At 35.5% G+C, this 25490-nt stretch overlaps 8 non-coding genes across 8 annotated transcripts; all 8 read left to right on the top strand.

Annotated features, from left to right (window-relative positions):
* The first annotated feature begins 1311 nt into the window (after nt 1–1311).
* On the top strand, nt 1312–1383 carry TRNAC-GCA (transfer RNA cysteine (anticodon GCA)). The gene has a single exon. It is a non-coding gene; the product is annotated as a tRNA-Cys (tRNA).
* A 4671-nt stretch (nt 1384–6054) lies between these two features.
* TRNAC-GCA (transfer RNA cysteine (anticodon GCA)) lies at nt 6055–6126 on the top strand. The gene has a single exon. It is a non-coding gene; the product is annotated as a tRNA-Cys (tRNA).
* Nucleotides 6127–7959: 1833 nt separating this feature from the next.
* Nucleotides 7960–8032, top strand: TRNAC-ACA (transfer RNA cysteine (anticodon ACA)). Its single transcript has one exon. It is a non-coding gene; the product is annotated as a tRNA-Cys (tRNA).
* Nucleotides 8033–8913: 881 nt separating this feature from the next.
* Nucleotides 8914–8986, top strand: TRNAC-GCA (transfer RNA cysteine (anticodon GCA)). The gene has a single exon. It is a non-coding gene; the product is annotated as a tRNA-Cys (tRNA).
* Nucleotides 8987–14818: 5832 nt separating this feature from the next.
* On the top strand, nt 14819–14890 carry TRNAC-GCA (transfer RNA cysteine (anticodon GCA)). The gene has a single exon. It is a non-coding gene; the product is annotated as a tRNA-Cys (tRNA).
* A 5625-nt stretch (nt 14891–20515) lies between these two features.
* TRNAC-GCA (transfer RNA cysteine (anticodon GCA)) lies at nt 20516–20587 on the top strand. Its single transcript has one exon. It is a non-coding gene; the product is annotated as a tRNA-Cys (tRNA).
* A 1833-nt stretch (nt 20588–22420) lies between these two features.
* Nucleotides 22421–22493, top strand: TRNAC-ACA (transfer RNA cysteine (anticodon ACA)). Its single transcript has one exon. It is a non-coding gene; the product is annotated as a tRNA-Cys (tRNA).
* Nucleotides 22494–23374: 881 nt separating this feature from the next.
* TRNAC-GCA (transfer RNA cysteine (anticodon GCA)) lies at nt 23375–23447 on the top strand. Its single transcript has one exon. It is a non-coding gene; the product is annotated as a tRNA-Cys (tRNA).
* The last annotated feature ends 2043 nt before the right edge of the window (nt 23448–25490 follow it).

The raw sequence follows: 25490 nt of genomic DNA, 5'->3' as shown, positions 1-25490 counted from the left end.
ATGCCACCACTTCTGGAGTCTTAATCTTAATAAATGTGTCCTCTTGCCAAAATCCCACGTTGTGTACCCACTTCGTTTGATAAATAAGTTCAGGAGCTACATATGGGATGCATAGCAAAAATCCGATCTCTAGTCTTTCCAAGTCCACGTATAACGGCATTGCATTACCCATTTCAAATGCAATTTTTACCTGTATTATATCAATTTCCCTCCTGGTCAATCTTTCTATCATTTGACGAATAATATCCTGCGAAACAAAATACAAGGGGATATGTCCTTGAATCAATTGTAAAACTGCAGTTTGAACTTCCCTCACATAATTCGTTAATAGTCTATCAACAGGACTCATTATGTTCAATATTTCATTTAAAGTTCTGTCATGCTTAAGTATTATTTTAGTCGCCCGTTGCATCACATCTGCTTGTTCATTTAGAATGATTGCAGTTTCATTTATGAATCTTACTTGTTCATCCAGTCCCCCTCTAATCCCATCTAATGTTTTTTGTATTATTTATAGGTCAATACTCAGTTGTTGCGCTTTAGTACTCAGTGTTCCTACCGAAATAGAATTGGCTGTTGATATTGTGGTACCTATTATGGCTCCAACTATAGACATTACCAATGATATCACGAGCATAACTGCACCTCTCTTTCCTCTCCTCTTCTTAATGTCTGCTGAATTCACAAATGTTTTCTCCAACTGCATTAATATATCTCTTATTGACTGCTTTGTGTCCTCTTTTCTTATTTCCAGCCACTCTTTAGTCTGTTCAATCTTAATTCCGGTATTGTTCAAATGTTTTTCAATCAAAATCTCAGGATTCAATGGTATGTAGATATTTTGGAAAATCATCCTTCTATCACTCATGATGAATCCTGGTGCCTCTTCCACCGCGATACCAGATGCTGGTCCAGGTTCAATGACAACCTGTGCTTCTGAATTCTTGAAGATCCCTCCAAATATCATCATCATTAACCATATCATCGGTTAACAATGAACAATTGGGTTTAACTATGCTCTTAGCACAAAATCAACAAACTGCAGTAGTGAAGCAGTTACATTTTGCAGAATTTGTGCATTTGACAAAAGATTTTTTTCCATGTTCCAAGATCTACATTTGATACGAAATGTATGAATTCTTGCAATGGAAACCTCACTGTATTTTACCAAGGCAGATAAAGGACATCCTTCGCACCCCATATACTTATAAGGAGGGTTTGGTGGTTGAAAATTCATTCCTTTGATGGTGATTGCATGTTGCTTGCACTTTGTACATATTACTGAATTAATAAAGGTGACTTTTCAGAACTGGGGGTATAGCTCAGTGGTAGAGCATTTGACTGCAGATCAAGAGGTCCTTAGTTCAAATCTGGGTGCCCCCTTGTTGAACTGTTTTACCTGTAGAAATATTTTTTAATTAAATAAATTGAAGAAAACATTAACAATCTTAGCATTTTATGTAATGAGCAACACATTTCTACATTTGAAATACTCCTGATCATCTACTGAAACATAGGGTAAACACCTTGAAACTGTTTAGGATTTCTTCATATGATACACGCTGTGTTTTACATTCACCCAAGTTCTACTGGTGATATTATCAGTTTGAAATAGTCCATTGGAAGCTCATATGAATGTTATAAAACTGTGGTGGAAACCAATAATATGCCCTTAATGAACTGTATTAATTTGTACGGCTGACCAGAAGTGCACTGATGTCATTAGTTCTACAAGTTCCATACAGTCACCCACTCTATCACCTTTTAAAAAAAGGGCAGTTTTCAGCATTCAAGGGTTTAACTCAGTGGTAGAGCGTAGGAGTGTAGTTCAAGAAGTCCATGTTTCATAACCATATACCCTCGTCAATAGATCCTGTTAAAATGTTTTTCAACCCAATGCACTGTAAGAAACAATAGGATATATCATCATTTCATATACAAAACAATGAACAATTGGGTTTAACTATGCGCTTAGCACAAAATCAACAAACTGCAGTAGAGAAGCAGTTACATTTTGCAGAATTTGTGCATTTGACAAAAGATTTTTTTTCCATGTTCCAAGATCTACATGTGATACGAAATGTATGAATTCTTGCAATGGAAACCTCACTGTATTTTACCAAGGCAGATAAAGGACATCCTTCGCACCCCATATACTTATAAGGAGGGTTTGGTGGCTGAAAATGCATTGCTTTGATGGTGATTGCATGTTGCTTGCACTTTGTACATATTACTGAATTAATAAAGGTGAACTTTTCCAAACTGTGGGTATAGCTCAGTGGTAGAGCATTTGACTGCAGATTAAGAGGTCCCTAGTTCATATCTGGGTGCCCCCTTGTTCAACTGTTTTACCTGTAGAAATATTTTTTTATTAAATAAATTGAAAAAAACATTTACAATCTTAGCATTTTATGTAATGAGCAACACATTTCTACATTTGAAATACTCCTGATCATCTCCTGAAACATAGGGTAAACACCATGAAACTGTTTAGGATTTCTTCATATGATACAAGCTGTGTTTTACATTCACCCAAGTTCTACTGGTGATATGACCAGTTTGAAATAGTCCGTTGGAAGCTCATATGAATGTTATAAAACTGTGGTGGAAACCAATAATATGCCCTTAATGAAATGTATTAATTTGTACAGCTGACCAGAAGTGCATTGATGTCATTAGTTCTACAAGTTCCATACAGTCACCCACTCTATCACCTTTTTAAAAAAGGGCAGTTTTCAGCATTCAAGGGTTTAACTCAGTGGTAGAGCATAGGAGTGCAGTTCAAGAAGTCCCTGTTTCATAAGCATATACCCTCGTCAATATATCCTGTTAAAATATTTTTCAACCCAATGCACTGTAAGAAACAATAGGATATATCATCATTTCATATACAAAACAATGAACAATTGGGTTTAACTATGCTCTTAGCACAAAATCAACAAACTGCAGTAGACAAGCATTTACATTTTGCAGAATTTGTGCATTTGACAAAGGATTTTTTTTCCATGTTCCAATATCTACATGTGATACGAAATGTATGAATTCTTGCAATGGAAACCTCACTGTATTTTACCAAGGCAGATAAAGGACATCCTTCGCACCCCATATACTTATAAGGAGGGTTTGGTGGCTGAAAATGCATTGCTTTGATGGTGATTGCATGTTGCTTGCACTTTGTACATATTACTGAATTAATAAAGGTGAATTTTTCAGAACTGGGGGTATAGCTCAGTGGTAGAGCATTTGACTGCAGATAAAGAGGTCCCTAGTTCAAATCTGGGTGCCACCTTGTTCAACTGTTTTACCTGTAGAAATATTTTTTTAATTAAATAAATTGAAGAAAACATTTACAATCTTAGCATTTTATGTAATGAGCAACACATTTCTACATTTGAAATACTCCTGATCATCACCTGAAACATAGGGTAAACACCATTAAGCTGTTTAGGATTTCTTCATATGATACAAGCTGTGTTTTACATTCACCCAAGTTCTACTGGTGATATGATCAGTTTGAAATAGTCCATTGGAAGCTCATATGAATGTTATAAAACTGTGGTGGAAACCAATAATATGCCCTTAATGAAATGTATTAATTTGTACAGCTGAACAGAAGTGCACTGATGTCATTAGTTCTACAAGTTCCATACAGTCACCCACTCTATCACCTTTTTTAAAAAAAGGGCAGTTTTCAGCATTCAAGGGTTTAACTCAGTGGTAGAGCATAGGAGTGCAGTTCATGAAGTCCCTGTTTCATAAGCATATACCCTCGTCAATAGATCCTGTTAAAATGTTTTTCAACCCAATGCACTGTAAGAAACAATAGGATATATCATCATTTCATATACAAAACAATGAACAATTGGGTTTAACTATGCTCTTAGCACAAAATCAACAAACTGCAGTAGACAAGCATTTACATTTTTCAGAATTTGTGCATTTGACAAAAGATTTTTTTTCCATGTTCCAAGATCTACATGTGATACGAAATGCATGAATTCTTGCAATGGAAACCTCACTGTATTTTACCAAGGCAGATAAAGGACATCCTTCGCACCCCATATACTTATAAGGAGGGTTTGGTGGCTGAAAATGCATTGCTTTGATGGTGATTGCATGTTGCTTGCACTGTGTACATATTACTGAATTAATAAAGGTGAACTTTTCAGAACTGGGGGTATAGCTCAGTGGTAGAGCATTTGACTGCAGATCAAGAGGTCCATAGTTCAACTGTTTTACCTGTAGAATTATTTTTTTAATTAAATAAATTGAAGAAAACATTTACAATCTTAGCATTTTATGTAATGAGCAACACATTTCTACATTTGAAATACTCCTGATCATCTCCTGAAACATAGGGTAAACACCATGAAACTGTTTAGGATTTCTTCATATGATACAAGCTGTGTTTTACTTTCACCCAAGTTCTACTGGTGATATTATCAGTTTGAAATAGTCCATTGGAAGCTCATATGAATGTTATAAAACTGTGGTGGAAACCAATAATATGCCCTTAATGAACTGTATTAATTTGTACAGCTGGCCAGAAGTGCACTGATGTCATTAGTTCTACAAGTTCCATACAGTCACCCACTCTATCACCTTTTAAAAAAAGGGCAGTTTTCAGCATTCAAGGGTTTAACTCAGTGGTAGAGCGTAGGAATGCAGTTCAAGAAGTGCCTGTTTCATAACCATATACCCTCTTCAATAGATCCTGTTAAAATGTTTTTCAACCCGATGCACTGTAAGAAACAATAAGATATATCATCATTTCATATACAAAACAATGAACAATTGGGTTTAACTATGGTCTTAGCACAAAATCAACAAACTGCAGTAGAGAAGCAGTTATATTTTGCAGAATTTGTGCATTTGACAAAAGATTTTTTTTCCATGTTCCAAGATCTACATGTGATACGAAATGTATGAATTCTTGCAATGGAAACCTCACTGTATTTTACCAAGGCAGATAAAGGACATCTTTTGTACCCCTTATACTTATAAGGAGGGTTTGGTGGCTGAAAATGCATTGCTTTGATGGTGATTGCATGTTGCTTCCACTTTGTACATATTACTGAATAAATAAAGGTGAAGATTTCAGAAATGGGGGTATAGCTCAGGGGTAGAGCATTTCACTGCAGATCAAAAGGTCCCTAGTTCAAATCTAGGTGCCCCCTTGTCCAACTGTTTTACGAGTAGAAATATATTTTTAATTAAATAAATTGAAGAAAACATTTACAATGTTAGCATTTTATGTAATGAGCAACACATTTCTACGTTTGAAATACTCCTGATCATCACCTGAAACATAGGGTAACCATTAAGCTGTTTAGGATTTCTTCATATGATACAAGCTGTGTTTTACATTCACCCAAGTTCTACTGGTGATATGATCAGTTTGAAATAGTCCATTGGAAGCTCATATGAATGTTATAAAACTGTGGCGGAAACCAATAATATGCCCTTAATGAAATGTATTAATTTGTACAGCTGACCAGAAGTGCACTGATATCATTAGTTCTACAAGTTCCATACAGTCTCCCACTCTATCACCTTTTTAAAAAAGGGCAGTTTTCAGCATTCAAGGGTTTAACTCAGTGGTAGAGCGTAGGAATGCAGTTCAAAAAGTCCCTGTTTCATAACCATATACCCTCTTCAATAGATCCTGTTAAAATGTTTTTCAACCCAATACACTGTAAGAAACAATAAGATATATCATCATTTCATATACAAAACAATGAACAATTGGGTTTAACTATGCTCTTAGCACAAAATCAACAAACTGCAGTAGAGAAGCAGTTACATTTTGCAGAATTTATGCATTTGACAAAAGATTTTTTCCATGTTCCAAGATCTACATGTGATACGAAATGTATGAATTCTTGCAATGGAAACCTCACTGTATTTTACCAAGGCAGATAAAGGACATCCTTCGCACCCCATATACTTATAAGGAGGGTTTGGTGGCTGAAAATGCTTTGCTTTGATGGTGATTGCATGTTGCTTGCAATTTGTACATATTACTGAATTAATAAAGGTGAGCTTTTCAGAACTGGGGGTATAGCTCAGTGGTAGAGCATTTGACTGCAGATCAAGAGGTCCCTAGTTCAAATCTGGGTGCCCCCTTCTTCACCTGTTTTACCTGTAGAAATATTTTTTTAATTAAATAAATTGAAGTAAACATTTACAATCTTAGCATTTTATGTAATGAACAACACATTTCTACATTTGAAATACTCCTGATCATCACCTGAAACATAGGGTAAACACCATTAAGCTGTTTAGGATTTATTCGTATGATACAAGCTGTGTTTTACATTCACCCAAGTTCTACTGGTGATATGATCAGTTTGAAATAGTCCATTGGAAGCTCATATGAATGTTATAAAACTGTGGTGGAAACCAATAATATGCCCTTAATGAAATGTATTAATTTGTACAGCTGACCAGAAGTGCACTGATGTCATTAGTTCTACAAGTTCCATACAGTCACCCACTCTATCACCTTTTTAAAAAAGGGCAGTTTTTAGCATTCAAGGGTTTAACTCAGTGGTAGAGCATAGGAGTGCAGTTCAAGAAGTCCCTGTTTCATAAGCATATACCCTCGTCAATAGATCCTGTTAAAATGTTTTTCAACCCAATGCACTGTAAGAAACAATAGTATATATCATCATTTCATATAAAAAACAATGGAACATTGGGTTTAATTATACTCTTAGCACAAAATCACCAAACCGCAGTAGAGAAGCAGTTACGTTTTGCAGAATTTGTGCATTTGTCAAACGTTTTTTTTTCATGTTCCAAGATCTACATGTGATACGAAATGTATGAATTCTTGCAATGGAAACCTCACTGTATTTTACCAAGGCAGATAAAGGACATTTTTGTACCCCTTATACTTATAAGGAGGGTTTGGTGGTTGAAAATGCATTGCTTTGATGGTGATTGCATGTTGCTTGCACTTTGTACATATTACTGAATTAATAAAGGTGAACTTTTCAGAACTGGGCGTATAGCTCAGTAGTAGAGCATTTGACTGCAGATCAAGAGGTCCCTAGTTCAACTCTGCGTGCCCTTTGTTCAACTGTTTTACCTGTAGAAATATTTTTTTTATTAAATAAATTGAAGAAAACATTTACAATGTTAGCATTTTATGTAATGAGCAACAAATTTCTACATTTGAAATACTCCTGATCATCTCCTAAAACATAGGGTAAACACCATGAAACTGTTTAGGATTTCTTCATATGATACAAGCTGTGTTTTACATTCACCCAAGTTCTACTGGTGATATTATCAGTTTGAAATAGTCCATTGGAAGCTCATATGAATGTTATAAAACTGTGGTGGAAACCAATAATATGCCCTTAATGAAATGTATTAATTTGTACAGCTGACCAGAAGTGCACTGATGTCATTAGTTCTACAAGTTCCATACAGTCACCCACTCTATCACCTTTTTAAAAAAGGGCAGTTTTCAGCATTCAAGGGTTTAACTCAGTGGTAGAGCAATGGAGTGCATTTCAAGAAGTCCCTGTTTCATAACCATATACCCTCGTCAATAGATCCTGTTAAAATGTTTTTCAACCCAATGCACTGAAAGAAACAATAGGATATATCATCATTTCATATAAAAAACAATGAACAATTGGGTTTAACTATACTCTTAGCACAAAATCAACAAACTGCAGTAGAGAAGCAGTTACATTTTGCAGAATTTGTGCATTTGACAAAAGATTGTTTTTCCATGTTCCAAGATCTACATGTGATACGAAATGTATGAATTCTTGCAATGGAAACCTCACTGTATTTTACCAAGGCAGATAAAGGACATCTTTTGTACCCCTTATACTTATAAGAAGGGTTTGGTGGCTGAAAATGCATTGCTTTGATGGTGATTGCATGTTGCTTCCACTTTGTACATATTACTGAATTAATATAAGTGAACATTTCAGAACTGGGGGTATAGCTCAGTGGTAGAGCATTTGACTACAGATCATGAGGTCCCCTAGTTCAAATCTGGGTGCCCCCTTGTTCAACTGATTTACCTGTAGAAATATTTTTTTTATTAAATAAATTGTAGAAAACATTTACAATCTTAGCATTTTATGTAATGAGCAACACATTTCTACATTTGAAATATTCCTGATCATCTCCTGAAACATAGGGTAAACACCATGAAACTGTTTAGGATTTCTTCATATGATACAAGCTGTGTTTTACATTCACCCAAGTTCTACTGGTGATATTATCAGTTTGAAATAGTCCATTGGAAGCTCAAATGATGGTTATAAAACTGTGGTGGAAACCAATAATATGCCCTAAATGAAATGTATTAATTTGTACAGCTGACCAGAAGTGCACTGATGTCATTAGTTCTACAAGTTCCGTACAGTCACCCACTCTATCACCTTTTTAAAAAAGGGCAGTTTTCAGCATTCAATGGTTTACTTCAGTGGTAGAGCGTAGGAGTGCAGTTCAAGAAGTCCCTGTTTCATAACCATATACCCTCGTCAATATATCCTGTTAAAATGTTTTTCAACCCAATGCACTGTAAGAAACAATAGGATATATCATCATTTCATATACAAAACAATGAACAATTGGGTTTAACTATGCTCTTAGCACAAAATCAACAAACTGCAGTAGAGAAGCAGTTACATTTTGCAGAATTTGTGCATTTGACAAAAGATTTTTTTACCATGTTCCAAGATCTACATGTGTTACGAAATGTATGAATTTTTGCAATGGAAACCTCACTGTATTTTACCAAGGCAGATAAAGGACATGCTTCGCACCCCATATACTTATATGAGGGTTTGGGTGCTGAAAATGCATTGCTTTGATGGTGATTGCCTGTTGCTTGCACTTTGTATATATTACTGAATTAATAAAGGTGAACATTTCAGAACTGGGGGTATAGCTCAGTGGTAGAGCATTTGACTGCAGATCAAGAGGTCCCTTAGTTCAAATCTGGGTGCCCCCTTGTTCAACTGTTTTACCTGTAGAAAAATGTTTTTAATTAAATAAATTGAAGAAAACATTTACAATCTTAGCATTTTATGTAATGAGCAACACATTTCTACATTTGAAATATTCCTGATCATCTCCTGAAACATAGGGTAAACACCATGAAACTGTTTCGGATTTCTTCATATGATACAAGGTGTGTTTTACATTCACCCAAGTTCTACTGGTGATATTATCAGTTTGAAATAGTCCATTGGAAGCTCATATGAATGTTATAAAACTGTGGTGGAAACCAATAATATTCCCTAAATGAAATGTATTAATTTGTACAGCTGACAAGAAGTGCACTGATGTCATTAGTTCTACAAGTTCCATACAGTCACCCACTCTATCACCTTTTTAAAAAAGGGCAGTTTTCAGCATTCAAGGGTTTAACTCAGTGGTAGAGCGTAGGAGTGCAGTTCAAGAAGTCCCTGTTTCATAACTATATACCCTCGTCAATAGATCCTGTTAAAATGTTATTCAACCCAATGCACTGTTAGAAACAGTAGGATATATCATCATTTCATATAGAAAACAATGAACAATTGGGTTTAACTATGCTCTTAGCACAAAATCAACAAACTGCAGTAGAGAAACAGTTACATTTTGCAGAATTTGTGCATTTGACAAAAGATTTTTTTTCCATGTTCCAAGATCTACATGTGTTACGAAATGTATGAATTCTTGCAATGGAAACCTCACTGTATTTCACCAAGGCAGATAAAGGACATCCTTTGCACCCCATATACTTATAAGGAGGGTTTGGTGGCTGAAAATGCATTGCTTTGATGGTGATTGCGTGTTGCTTGCACTTTGTACATATTACTGAATTAATAAAGGTGAACATTTCAGAAGTGGGGTATAGATCAGTGGTAGAGCAGTTGACTGCAGATCAAGAGGTCTCCTAGTTCAAATCTGGGTTGCCCCTTGTTCAACTGTTTTACCAGTAGAAATATTTTTTTAATGAAATAAATTGAAGAAAACATTTACAATCTTAGCATTTTATGTAATGAGCAACACATTTCTACATTTGAAATACTCCTGCTCATCTCCTGAAACATAGGGTAAACACCATGAAACTCTTTAGGATTTGTTCATATGATACAAGCTGTGTTTTACATTCACCCAAGTTCTACTGGTGATATTATCAGTTTGAAATAGTCCATTGGAAGCTCATATGAATGTTATAAAACTGTGGTGGAAACCAATAATATGCCCTAAATGAAATTTATTAATTTGTACAGCTGACCAGAAGTGCACTGATGTCATTAGTTCTACAAGTTCCATACAGTCACCCACTCTATCACCTTTTTAAAAAAGGGCTGTTTTCAGCAATCAAGGGTTTAACTCAGTGGTAGAGCGTAGGAGTGCAGTTCAAGAAGTCCCTGTTTCATAACCATATAACCTCGTCAATAGATCCTGTTAAAATGTTTTTCAACCCAATGCACTGTAAGAAACAATAGGATATATCATCATTTCATATACAAAACAATGAACAATTGTGTTTAACTATGCTCTTAGCACAAAATCAACAAACTGCAGTAGAGAAGCAGTTACCTTTTGCAGAATTTGTGCATTTGACAAAAGATTTGTTTTCCATGTTCCAAGATCTACATGTAATACGAAATGTATGAATTCTTGCAATGGAAACCTCACTGTATTTTACCAAGGCAGATAAAGGACATCTTGTGTACCCCTTATAGTTATAAGGAATGTTTGGTGGCTGAAAATGTATTGCTTTGATGGTGATTGCATGTTGCTTCCACTTTGTACATATTACTGAATTAAAATAGGTGAACATTTCAGAATTGGGGGTATAGCTAGTGGTAGAGCACTTGACTGTAGATCACGAGGTCCTTAGTTCAAATCTGGGTGCGCCCTTGTCCAACTGTAAATTGAAGAAAACATTTGCAATCTTATCATTTTATGTAATGAGCAAAACATTTCTACATTTGAAATACTCCTGATCATCTCCTGAAACACCATTATGCTGTTTATGATTTCTTCGTATGATACAAGCTGTGTTTTACATTTACCCAAGTTCTACTGGTGATATTATCAGTTTGAAATAGTCCGTTGGAAGCTCATATGAATGTTATAAAACTGTGGTGGAAACCAATAATATGCCCTGTTGGGTATTTTGTGGATATTTGGGGCTTTGCTGTATTTTCTTACCGCCAAAATACCTTTAGCAATAATCACTCTCTGTATTCATATTGGGTCAAATATGACAATAATACATTGCATTATTTCAGAATTCAGACCTATTTAGATGATGTGCACGGTAGTTTGCGTGGTTGGTTGGTAAAGTGGTTGGTTTATTTGTGGCCCCAATATCCAACATCCCTTGTTTTTTATCTAGATTGTTCTTGATCACTAGAGAGACCTCAGGCCTACATTTTAGGGATACCACATTTTCAGTGTTAGTGTTGTGTGGCACCATGGGCTATTGTGGTATTTTTGTGGTAATTTCCACTACCTTATATACGGTAGGGAACTATGTCCAGAGAGTCTCTCTTCCCGTTGACTCATGTACCTCCAACAGGCTATGCTACAAACAGTCACTCACAACTGTCCATACTGAATAGAATCATGCACACATCTGTTTTAAAATGACAATTGCACTGTTTAAAAATCTACCCACGTTTAAACCTTTTCCCATGCAAAATGAAAGAGAGAAATAATACACACTAGCTATCTGTTTTCAAATATTTTTGTATTATAGAAATTTCTTTTAAACACAGTTTAATTTTTTTTATAGAAATAAATGAAATGGTACAACATTATTTGTGATAAATGAACAGAGAGCTGCGAGAATATATTCAATTGGACTGAGACTCCCTTTAATACACTGACTGAACAGTTTCGCACACTTTCGCACAGCTCCCACTCGCTTCTATAATTACCTTATCTGTACAGCATGAGTTTTCTCCGGCTATTCTCTTTCTGAATTTGGCTCCCTTGAAAATCAACCCCAGTGAGAACAAGCGTCTGCCGTTCTCAAACCGGGGTTATTGCCTGGAACTCTCAGCTTTTGCAGCAGGAATGCCCCAGCCAGTAAAAGATCCTTCTCCCAGCTCTGCCAGATCTCGATTGTTCTCCCCCTCTCCTCAAGCTTCTCCAGCAAAGTTCTAATCACAGCCTCTAGCATGATACTTGCTATGACGCTGCTCCAATCAGAATCAATCATATCATCTCCCCCCTCACTACACAATGGCTCACTTCTACAGTGGCAATTGTAACAAACTGATTTCCTGTTCCTTCGAGCTCTTTGCTTCCTGTAGTTATGTGGACAGAGCAGCAGAGAAAAAAAAATGAATGTGCGTTTAAAAGTTCACTTTCAGAGTAGGCCTAATTCTGCAGTGGAGACACATTTTTATTAGTGGGTTATGTTAAATGAAGTTTTATTAGTCAGGTTAGTTATTAATAAGGTTAGTTATTAATTTTCAAATGTGTCTCTTTCGCCACATAGGCATTTCAGGTGATAAATAGTGTGCATTTTGAATGTGAACATGTGTGCTTTTAACTGTAAAAATAGATTTGCATCTTATATGTAAAAATCGTTTTTGACTGAATAGCCTGTCTTTACTTATATGTCCATGTTACTCTGACAACACATATAGCACTGCACCACACCCATGTGGTGGTGCTGCATCAAAAAAAAATACTACCTGTGCAGTAGTGCTGTACTCTGTGCTGTAACACGCCAAATATCCTTACATACCCTCCTTTTGTTTTTAGAACTTGGCTACGATCCAAGCCAATTCCTAAAAACAACTTGTTCTTTTTTTTCTTTTAAAATGCATGTGTATTGGGATATCTTTCTCTTCCTGATGTAGCTACTAAAATCAGTAACATTTTCATTTTTACTGATAGCACAATCAACCATCCACCCATGATTAGCACCTGGACAGCCAAACCCACTATTGAGTGTCCCCCCCAGGTTCCCCAATTAAATCTTTCCACTTCTATTATCCCCAGATTACTAATTGTAATATTGTTTTTTCTCAAATTCATTTTTATAACATGTCTTTCAATAAATATTCCACATCCGGATCTATTGGAAAAGTATCCCTTTGAAAAAAATTGATATTTTCCACTTGGCTTTCCCAAAGATCATTTGTTACATGAAACAATGTTAACCCCCCAATTGACACAATTGTATCCTTTGGAACCTATAAATAAAAAACATTATATTTCACCTGTTTAACCACGTATGTTCCATGGTTTAAATGTACTACCGTCATGTTCTTTAAACAGGTGCTGACCAACCATTTACCTCTGACCATCTTAGCCTGTGCCAGTTCTTCACTCCCCATATTGCTAATAATCACTTCACATCCTTCTGATATACTTTGGTCAGATTTCAAACCACAAACAGCATCTGTGGCATCAGGAACAAACGGTTTGCCTGGACACATATAATTTTGTCCTTTAAATTTGACACATGTTTCCAGGTTTGGTATTAAATAAACTTCAGGTTCCCATGACTGAAATGCCACCACTTCTGGAGTCTTAATCTTAATAAATTTGTCCTCTTGCCAAAATCCCACGTTGTGTACCCACTTCGTTTGATAAATAAGTTCAGGAGCTACATATGGGATGCATAGCAAAAATCCGATCTCTAGTCTTTCCAAGTCCACGTATAACGGCATTGCATTACCCATTTCAAATGCAATTTTTACCTGTATTATATCAATTTCCCTCCTGGTCAATCTTTCTATCATTTGACGAATAATATCCTGCGAAACAAAATACAAGGGGATATGTCCTTGAATCAATTGTAAAACTGCAGTTTGAACTTCCCTCACATAATTCGTTAATAGTCTATCAACAGGACTCATTATGTTCAATATTTCATTTAAAGTTCTGTCATGCTTAAGTATTATTTTAGTCGCCCGTTGCATCACATCTGCTTGTTCATTTAGAATGATTGCAGTTTCATTTATGAATCTTACTTTTTCATCCAGTCCCCCTCTAATCCCATCTAATGTTTTTTGTATTATTTATAGGTCAATACTCAGTTGTTGCGCTTTAGTACTCAGTGTTCCTACCGAAATAGAATTGGCTGTTGATATTGTGGTACCTATTATGGCTCCAACTATAGACATTACCAATGATATCACGAGCATAACTGCACCTCTCTTTCCTCTCCTCTTCTTAATGTCTGCTGAATTCACAAATGTTTTCTCCAACTGCATTAATATATCTCTTATTGACTGCTTTGTGTCCTCTTTTCTTATTTCCAGCCACTCTTTAGTCTGTTCAATCTTAATTCCGGTATTGTTCAAATGTTTTTCAATCAAAATCTCAGGATTCAATGGTATGTAGATATTTTGGAAAATCATCCTTCTATCACTCATGATGAATCCTGGTGCCTCTTCCACCGCGATACCAGATGCTGGTCCAGGTTCAATGACAACCTGTGCTTCTGAATTCTTGAAGATCCCTCCAAATATCATCATCATTAACCATATCATCGGTTAACAATGAACAATTGGGTTTAACTATGCTCTTAGCACAAAATCAACAAACTGCAGTAGTGAAGCAGTTACATTTTGCAGAATTTGTGCATTTGACAAAAGATTTTTTTCCATGTTCCAAGATCTACATTTGATACGAAATGTATGAATTCTTGCAATGGAAACCTCACTGTATTTTACCAAGGCAGATAAAGGACATCCTTCGCACCCCATATACTTATAAGGAGGGTTTGGTGGTTGAAAATTCATTCCTTTGATGGTGATTGCATGTTGCTTGCACTTTGTACATATTACTGAATTAATAAAGGTGACTTTTCAGAACTGGGGGTATAGCTCAGTGGTAGAGCATTTGACTGCAGATCAAGAGGTCCTTAGTTCAAATCTGGGTGCCCCCTTGTTGAACTGTTTTACCTGTAGAAATATTTTTTAATTAAATAAATTGAAGAAAACATTAACAATCTTAGCATTTTATGTAATGAGCAACACATTTCTACATTTGAAATACTCCTGATCATCTACTGAAACATAGGGTAAACACCTTGAAACTGTTTAGGATTTCTTCATATGATACACGCTGTGTTTTACATTCACCCAAGTTCTACTGGTGATATTATCAGTTTGAAATAGTCCATTGGAAGCTCATATGAATGTTATAAAACTGTGGTGGAAACCAATAATATGCCCTTAATGAACTGTATTAATTTGTACGGCTGACCAGAAGTGCACTGATGTCATTAGTTCTACAAGTTCCATACAGTCACCCACTCTATCACCTTTTAAAAAAAGGGCAGTTTTCAGCATTCAAGGGTTTAACTCAGTGGTAGAGCGTAGGAATGCAGTTCAAGAAGTCCATGTTTCATAACCATATACCCTCGTCAATAGATCCTGTTAAAATGTTTTTCAACCCAATGCACTGAAAGAAACAATAGGATATATCATCATTTCATATACAAAACAATGAACAATTGGGTTTAACTATGCTCTTAGCACAAAATCAACAAACTGCAGTAGAGAAGCAGTTATATTTTGCAGAATTTGTGCATTTGACAAAATATTTTTTTTCCATGTTCCAATATCTACATGTGATACGAAATGTATGAATTCTTGCAATGGAAACCTCACTGTATTTTACCAAGGCAGATAAAGGACATCCTTCGCACCCCATATACTTATAAGGAGGGTTTGGTGGCTGAAAATGCATTGCTTTGATGGTGATTGCATGTTGCTTGCACTTTGTACATATTACTGAATTAATAAAGGAGAACCTTTCAGAACTGGGGGTATAGCTCAGTGGTAGAGCATTTGACTGCATATCAAGAGGTCTCTAGTTCAAATCTGGGTGCCCCCTTGTTCAACTGTTTTACCTGTAGAAATATTTTTTTAATTAAATAAATTGAAGACAACATTTACAATCTTAGCATTTTATGTAATGAGCAACACATTTCTACATTTGAAATACTCCTGATCATCTCCTGAAACATAGGGTAAACACCATGAAACTGTTTAGGATTTCTTCATATGATACAAGCTGTGTTTTACATTCACCCAAGTTCTACTGGTGATATTATCAGTTTGAAATAGTCCATTGGAAGCTCATATGAATGTTATAAAACTGTGGTGGAAACCAATAATATGCCCTTAATGAACTGTATTAATTTGTACAGCTGACCAGAAGTGCACTGATGTCATTAGTTCTACAAGTTCCATACAGTCACCCACTCTATCACCTTTTTAAAAAAGGGCAGTTTTCAACATAGAAGGGTTTATGTCAGTGGTAGAGCGTAGGAGTGTAGTTCAAGAAGTCCCTGTTTCATAACCATATACCCTCTTCAATAGATCCTGTTAAAATGTTTTTCAACCCAATGCACTGTAAGAAACAATAGGATATATCATCATTTCATATACAAAACAATGAACAATTGGGTTTAACTATGCGCTTAGCACAAAATCAACAAACTGCAGTAGAGAAGCAGTTACATTTTGCAGAATTTGTGCATTTGACAAAAGATTTTTTTTCCATGTTCCAAGATCTACATGTGATACGAAATGTATGAATTCTTGCAATGGAAACCTCACTGTATTTTACCAAGGCAGATAAAGGACATCCTTCGCACCCCATATACTTATAAGGAGGGTTTGGTGGCTGAAAATGCATTGCTTTGATGGTGATTGCATGTTGCTTGCACTTTGTACATATTACTGAATTAATAAAGGTGAACTTTTCCAAACTGTGGGTATAGCTCAGTGGTAGAGCATTTGACTGCAGATTAAGAGGTCCCTAGTTCATATCTGGGTGCCCCCTTGTTCAACTGTTTTACCTGTAGAAATATTTTTTTATTAAATAAATTGAAAAAAACATTTACAATCTTAGCATTTTATGTAATGAGCAACACATTTCTACATTTGAAATACTCCTGATCATCTCCTGAAACATAGGGTAAACACCATGAAACTGTTTAGGATTTCTTCATATGATACAAGCTGTGTTTTACATTCACCCAAGTTCTACTGGTGATATGACCAGTTTGAAATAGTCCGTTGGAAGCTCATATGAATGTTATAAAACTGTGGTGGAAACCAATAATATGCCCTTAATGAAATGTATTAATTTGTACAGCTGACCAGAAGTGCATTGATGTCATTAGTTCTACAAGTTCCATACAGTCACCCACTCTATCACCTTTTTAAAAAAGGGCAGTTTTCAGCATTCAAGGGTTTAACTCAGTGGTAGAGCATAGGAGTGCAGTTCAAGAAGTCCCTGTTTCATAAGCATATACCCTCGTCAATATATCCTGTTAAAATATTTTTCAACCCAATGCACTGTAAGAAACAATAGGATATATCATCATTTCATATACAAAACAATGAACAATTGGGTTTAACTATGCTCTTAGCACAAAATCAACAAACTGCAGTAGACAAGCATTTACATTTTGCAGAATTTGTGCATTTGACAAAGGATTTTTTTTCCATGTTCCAATATCTACATGTGATACGAAATGTATGAATTCTTGCAATGGAAACCTCACTGTATTTTACCAAGGCAGATAAAGGACATCCTTCGCACCCCATATACTTATAAGGAGGGTTTGGTGGCTGAAAATGCATTGCTTTGATGGTGATTGCATGTTGCTTGCACTTTGTACATATTACTGAATTAATAAAGGTGAATTTTTCAGAACTGGGGGTATAGCTCAGTGGTAGAGCATTTGACTGCAGATAAAGAGGTCCCTAGTTCAAATCTGGGTGCCACCTTGTTCAACTGTTTTACCTGTAGAAATATTTTTTTAATTAAATAAATTGAAGAAAACATTTACAATCTTAGCATTTTATGTAATGAGCAACACATTTCTACATTTGAAATACTCCTGATCATCACCTGAAACATAGGGTAAACACCATTAAGCTGTTTAGGATTTCTTCATATGATACAAGCTGTGTTTTACATTCACCCAAGTTCTACTGGTGATATGATCAGTTTGAAATAGTCCATTGGAAGCTCATATGAATGTTATAAAACTGTGGTGGAAACCAATAATATGCCCTTAATGAAATGTATTAATTTGTACAGCTGAACAGAAGTGCACTGATGTCATTAGTTCTACAAGTTCCATACAGTCACCCACTCTATCACCTTTTTTAAAAAAAGGGCAGTTTTCAGCATTCAAGGGTTTAACTCAGTGGTAGAGCATAGGAGTGCAGTTCATGAAGTCCCTGTTTCATAAGCATATACCCTCGTCAATAGATCCTGTTAAAATGTTTTTCAACCCAATGCACTGTAAGAAACAATAGGATATATCATCATTTCATATACAAAACAATGAACAATTGGGTTTAACTATGCTCTTAGCACAAAATCAACAAACTGCAGTAGACAAGCATTTACATTTTTCAGAATTTGTGCATTTGACAAAAGATTTTTTTTCCATGTTCCAAGATCTACATGTGATACGAAATGCATGAATTCTTGCAATGGAAACCTCACTGTATTTTACCAAGGCAGATAAAGGACATCCTTCGCACCCCATATACTTATAAGGAGGGTTTGGTGGCTGAAAATGCATTGCTTTGATGGTGATTGCATGTTGCTTGCACTGTGTACATATTACTGAATTAATAAAGGTGAACTTTTCAGAACTGGGGGTATAGCTCAGTGGTAGAGCATTTGACTGCAGATCAAGAGGTCCATAGTTCAACTGTTTTACCTGTAGAATTATTTTTTTAATTAAATAAATTGAAGAAAACATTTACAATCTTAGCATTTTATGTAATGAGCAACACATTTCTACATTTGAAATACTCCTGATCATCTCCTGAAACATAGGGTAAACACCATGAAACTGTTTAGGATTTCTTCATATGATACAAGCTGTGTTTTACTTTCACCCAAGTTCTACTGGTGATATTATCAGTTTGAAATAGTCCATTGGAAGCTCATATGAATGTTATAAAACTGTGGTGGAAACCAATAATATGCCCTTAATGAACTGTATTAATTTGTACAGCTGGCCAGAAGTGCACTGATGTCATTAGTTCTACAAGTTCCATACAGTCACCCACTCTATCACCTTTTTAAAAAAGGGCAGTTTTCAGCATTCAAGGGTTTAACTCAGTGGTAGACCGTAGGAATGCAGTTCAAGAAGTGCCTGTTTCATAACCATATACCCTCTTCAATAGATCCTGTTAAAATGTTTTTCAACCCGATGCACTGTAAGAAACAATAAGATATATCATCATTTCATATACAAAACAATGAACAATTGGGTTTAACTATGCTCTTAGCACAAAATCAACAAACTGCAGTAGAGAAGCAGTTATATTTTGCAGAATTTGTGCATTTGACAAAAGATTTTTTTTCCATGTTCCAAGATCTACATGTGATACGAAATGTATGAATTCTTGCAATGGAAACCTCACTGTATTTTACCAAGGCAGATAAAGGACATCTTTTGTACCCCTTATACTTATAAGGAGGGTTTGGTGGCTGAAAATGCATTGCTTTGATGGTGATTGCATGTTGCTTCCACTTTGTACATATTACTGAATAAATAAAGGTGAAGATTTCAGAAATGGGGGTATAGCTCAGGGGTAGAGCATTTCACTGCAGATCAAAAGGTCCCTAGTTCAAATCTAGGTGCCCCCTTGTCCAACTGTTTTACCTGTAGAAATATATTTTTAATTAAATAAATTGAAGAAAACATTTACAATGTTAGCATTTTATGTAATGAGCAACACATTTCTACGTTTGAAATACTCCTGATCATCACCTGAAACATAGGGTAACCATTAAGCTGTTTAGGATTTCTTCATATGATACAAGCTGTGTTTTACATTCACCCAAGTTCTACTGGTGATATGATCAGTTTGAAATAGTCCATTGGAAGCTCATATGAATGTTATAAAACTGTGGCGGAAACCAATAATATGCCCTTAATGAAATGTATTAATTTGTACAGCTGACCAGAAGTGCACTGATATCATTAGTTCTACAAGTTCCATACAGTCTCCCACTCTATCACCTTTTTAAAAAAGGGCAGTTTTCAGCATTCAAGGGTTTAACTCAGTGGTAGAGCGTAGGAATGCAGTTCAAAAAGTCCCTGTTTCATAACCATATACCCTCTTCAATAGATCCTGTTAAAATGTTTTTCAACCCAATACACTGTAAGAAACAATAAGATATATCATCATTTCATATACAAAACAATGAACAATTGGGTTTAACTATGCTCTTAGCACAAAATCAACAAACTGCAGTAGAGAAGCAGTTACATTTTGCAGAATTTATGCATTTGACAAAAGATTTTTTCCATGTTCCAAGATCTACATGTGATACGAAATGTATGAATTCTTGCAATGGAAACCTCACTGTATTTTACCAAGGCAGATAAAGGACATCCTTCGCACCCCATATACTTATAAGGAGGGTTTGGTGGCTGAAAATGCTTTGCTTTGATGGTGATTGCATGTTGCTTGCACTTTGTACATATTACTGAATTAATAAAGGTGAGCTTTTCAGAACTGGGGGTATAGCTCAGTGGTAGAGCATTTGACTGCAGATCAAGAGGTCCCTAGTTCAAATCTGGGTGCCCCCTTCTTCACCTGTTTTACCTGTAGAAATATTTTTTTAATTAAATAAATTGAAGTAAACATTTACAATCTTAGCATTTTATGTAATGAACAACACATTTCTACATTTGAAATACTCCTGATCATCACCTGAAACATAGGGTAAACACCATTAAGCTGTTTAGGATTTATTCGTATGATACAAGCTGTGTTTTACATTCACCCAAGTTCTACTGGTGATATGATCAGTTTGAAATAGTCCATTGGAAGCTCATATGAATGTTATAAAACTGTGGTGGAAACCAATAATATGCCCTTAATGAAATGTATTAATTTGTACAGCTGACCAGAAGTGCACTGATGTCATTAGTTCTACAAGTTCCATACAGTCACCCACTCTATCACCTTTTTAAAAAAGGGCAGTTTTTAGCATTCAAGGGTTTAACTCAGTGGTAGAGCATAGGAGTGCAGTTCAAGAAGTCCCTGTTTCATAAGCATATACCCTCGTCAATAGATCCTGTTAAAATGTTTTTCAACCCAATGCACTGTAAGAAACAATAGTATATATCATCATTTCATATAAAAAACAATGGAACATTGGGTTTAATTATACTCTTAGCACAAAATCACCAAACCGCAGTAGAGAAGCAGTTACGTTTTGCAGAATTTGTGCATTTGTCAAACGTTTTTTTTTCATGTTCCAAGATCTACATGTGATACGAAATGTATGAATTCTTGCATTGGAAACCTCACTGTATTTTACCAAGGCAGATAAAGGACATTTTTGTACCCCTTATACTTATAAGGAGGGTTTGGTGGTTGAAAATGCATTGCTTTGATGGTGATTGCATGTTGCTTGCACTTTGTACATATTACTGAATTAATAAAGGTGAACTTTTCAGAACTGGGCGTATAGCTCAGTAGTAGAGCATTTGACTGCAGATCAAGAGGTCCCTAGTTCAACTCTGCGTGCCCTTTGTTCAACTGTTTTACCTGTAGAAATATTTTTTTTATTAAATAAATTGAAGAAAACATTTACAATGTTAGCATTTTATGTAATGAGCAACAAATTTCTACATTTGAAATACTCCTGATCATCTCCTAAAACATAGGGTAAACACCATGAAACTGTTTAGGATTTCTTCATATGATACAAGCTGTGTTTTACATTCACCCAAGTTCTACTGGTGATATTATCAGTTTGAAATAGTCCATTGGAAGCTCATATGAATGTTATAAAACTGTGGTGGAAACCAATAATATGCCCTTAATGAAATGTATTAATTTGTACAGCTGACCAGAAGTGCACTGATGTCATTAGTTCTACAAGTTCCATACAGTCACCCACTCTATCACCTTTTTAAAAAAGGGCAGTTTTCAGCATTCAAGGGTTTAACTCAGTGGTAGAGCAATGGAGTGCATTTCAAGAAGTCCCTGTTTCATAACCATATACCCTCGTCAATAGATCCTGTTAAAATGTTTTTCAACCCAATGCACTGAAAGAAACAATAGGATATATCATCATTTCATATAAAAAACAATGAACAATTGGGTTTAACTATACTCTTAGCACAAAATCAACAAACTGCAGTAGAGAAGCAGTTACATTTTGCAGAATTTGTGCATTTGACAAAAGATTGTTTTTCCATGTTCCAAGATCTACATGTGATACGAAATGTATGAATTCTTGCAATGGAAACCTCACTGTATTTTACCAAGGCAGATAAAGGACATCTTTTGTACCCCTTATACTTATAAGAAGGGTTTGGTGGCTGAAAATGCATTGCTTTGATGGTGATTGCATGTTGCTTCCACTTTGTACATATTACTGAATTAATATAAGTGAACATTTCAGAACTGGGGGTATAGCTCAGTGGTAGAGCATTTGACTACAGATCATGAGGTCCCCTAGTTCAAATCTGGGTGCCCCCTTGTTCAACTGATTTACCTGTAGAAATATTTTTTTAATTAAATAAATTGTAGAAAACATTTACAATCTTAGCATTTTATGTAATGAGCAACACATTTCTACATTTGAAATATTCCTGATCATCTCCTGAAACATAGGGTAAACACCATGAAACTGTTTAGGATTTCTTCATATGATACAAGCTGTGTTTTACATTCACCCAAGTTCTACTGGTGATATTATCAGTTTGAAATAGTCCATTGGAAGCTCAAATGATGGTTATAAAACTGTGGTGGAAACCAATAATATGCCCTAAATGAAATGTATTAATTTGTACAGCTGACCAGAAGTGCACTGATGTCATTAGTTCTACAAGTTCCGTACAGTCACCCACTCTATCACCTTTTTAAAAAAGGGCAGTTTTCAGCATTCAATGGTTTACTTCAGTGGTAGAGCGTAGGAGTGCAGTTCAAGAAGTCCCTGTTTCATAACCATATACCCTCGTCAATATATCCTGTTAAAATGTTTTTCAACCCAATGCACTGTAAGAAACAATAGGATATATCATCATTTCATATACAAAACAATGAACAATTGGGTTTAACTATGCTCTTAGCACAAAATCAACAAACTGCAGTAGAGAAGCAGTTACATTTTGCAGAATTTGTGCATTTGACAAAAGATTTTTTTACCATGTTCCAAGATCTACATGTGTTACGAAATGTATGAATTTTTGCAATGGAAACCTCACTGTATTTTACCAAGGCAGATAAAGGACATGCTTCGCACCCCATATACTTATATGAGGGTTTGGGTGCTGAAAATGCATTGCTTTGATGGTGATTGCCTGTTGCTTGCACTTTGTATATATTACTGAATTAATAAAGGTGAACATTTCAGAACTGGGGGTATAGCTCAGTGGTAGAGCATTTGACTGCAGATCAAGAGGTCCCTTAGTTCAAATCTGGGTGCCCCCTTGTTCAACTGTTTTACCTGTAGAAAAATGTTTTTAATTAAATAAATTGAAGAAAACATTTACAATCTTAGCATTTTATGTAATGAGCAACACATTTCTACATTTGAAATATTCCTGATCATCTCCTGAAACATGGGGTAAACACCATGAAACTGTTTCGGATTTCTTCATATGATACAAGGTGTGTTTTACATTCACCCAAGTTCTACTGGTGATATTATCAGTTTGAAATAGTCCATTGGAAGCTCATATGAATGTTATAAAACTGTGGTGGAAACCAATAATATTCCCTAAATGAAATGTATTAATTTGTACAGCTGACAAGAAGTGCACTGATGTCATTAGTTCTACAAGTTCCATACAGTCACCCACTCTATCACCTTTTTAAAAAAGGGCAGTTTTCAGCATTCAAGGGTTTAACTCAGTGGTAGAGCGTAGGAGTGCAGTTCAAGAAGTCCCTGTTTCATAACTATATACCCTCGTCAATAGATCCTGTTAAAATGTTATTCAACCCAATGCACTGTTAGAAACAGTAGGATATATCATCATTTCATATAGAAAACAATGAACAATTGGGTTTAACTATGCTCTTAGCACAAAATCAACAAACTGCAGTAGAGAAACAGTTACATTTTGCAGAATTTGTGCATTTGACAAAAGATTTTTTTTCCATGTTCCAAGATCTACATGTGTTACGAAATGTATGAATTCTTGCAATGGAAACCTCACTGTATTTCACCAAGGCAGATAAAGGACATCCTTTGCACCCCATATACTTATAAGGAGGGTTTGGTGGCTGAAAATGCATTGCTTTGATGGTGATTGCGTGTTGCTTGCACTTTGTACATATTACTGAATTAATAAAGGTGAACATTTCAGAAGTGGGGTATAGATCAGTGGTAGAGCAGTTGACTGCAGATCAAGAGGTCTCCTAGTTCAAATCTGGGTTGCCCCTTGTTCAACTGTTTTACCAGTAGAAATATTTTTTTAATGAAATAAATTGAAGAAAACATTTACAATCTTAGCATTTTATGTAATGAGCAACACATTTCTACATTTGAAATACTCCTGCTCATCTCCTGAAACATAGGGTAAACACCATGAAACTCTTTAGGATTTGTTCATATGATACAAGCTGTGTTTTACATTCACCCAAGTTCTACTGGTGATATTATCAGTTTGAAATAGTCCATTGGAAGCTCATATGAATGTTATAAAACTGTGGTGGAAACCAATAATATGCCCTAAATGAAATTTATTAATTTGTACAGCTGACCAGAAGTGCACTGATGTCATTAGTTCTACAAGTTCCATACAGTCACCCACTCTATCACCTTTTTAAAAAAGGGCTGTTTTCAGCAATCAAGGGTTTAACTCAGTGGTAGAGCGTAGGAGTGCAGTTCAAGAAGTCCCTGTTTCATAACCATATAACCTCGTCAATAGATCCTGTTAAAATGTTTTTCAACCCAATGCACTGTAAGAAACAATAGGATATATCATCATTTCATATACAAAACAATGAACAATTGTGTTTAACTATGCTCTTAGCACAAAATCAACAAACTGCAGTAGAGAAGCAGTTACCTTTTGCAGAATTTGTGCATTTGACAAAAGATTTGTTTTCCATGTTCCAAGATCTACATGTAATACGAAATGTATGAATTCTTGCAATGGAAACCTCACTGTATTTTACCAAGGCAGATAAAGGACATCTTGTGTACCCCTTATAGTTATAAGGAATGTTTGGTGGCTGAAAATGTATTGCTTTGATGGTGATTGCATGTTGCTTCCACTTTGTACATATTACTGAATTAAAATAGGTGAACATTTCAGAATTGGGGGTATAGCTAGTGGTAGAGCACTTGACTGTAGATCACGAGGTCCTTAGTTCAAATCTGGGTGCGCCCTTGTCCAACTGTAAATTGAAGAAAACATTTGCAATCTTATCATTTTATGTAATGAGCAAAACATTTCTACATTTGAAATACTCCTGATCATCTCCTGAAACACCATTATGCTGTTTATGATTTCTTCGTATGATACA

This window comes from Ambystoma mexicanum, chromosome 4q, assembly GCF_040938575.1.
Source record: "Ambystoma mexicanum isolate Mex_15411 chromosome 4q, UKY_AmexF1_1, whole genome shotgun sequence".
Classification (NCBI taxonomy): Eukaryota; Metazoa; Chordata; class Amphibia; order Caudata; family Ambystomatidae; genus Ambystoma; species Ambystoma mexicanum.
Note: the sequence above shows the minus strand (reverse complement) of the source record. Positions and strands in the feature narration are given on the sequence as shown.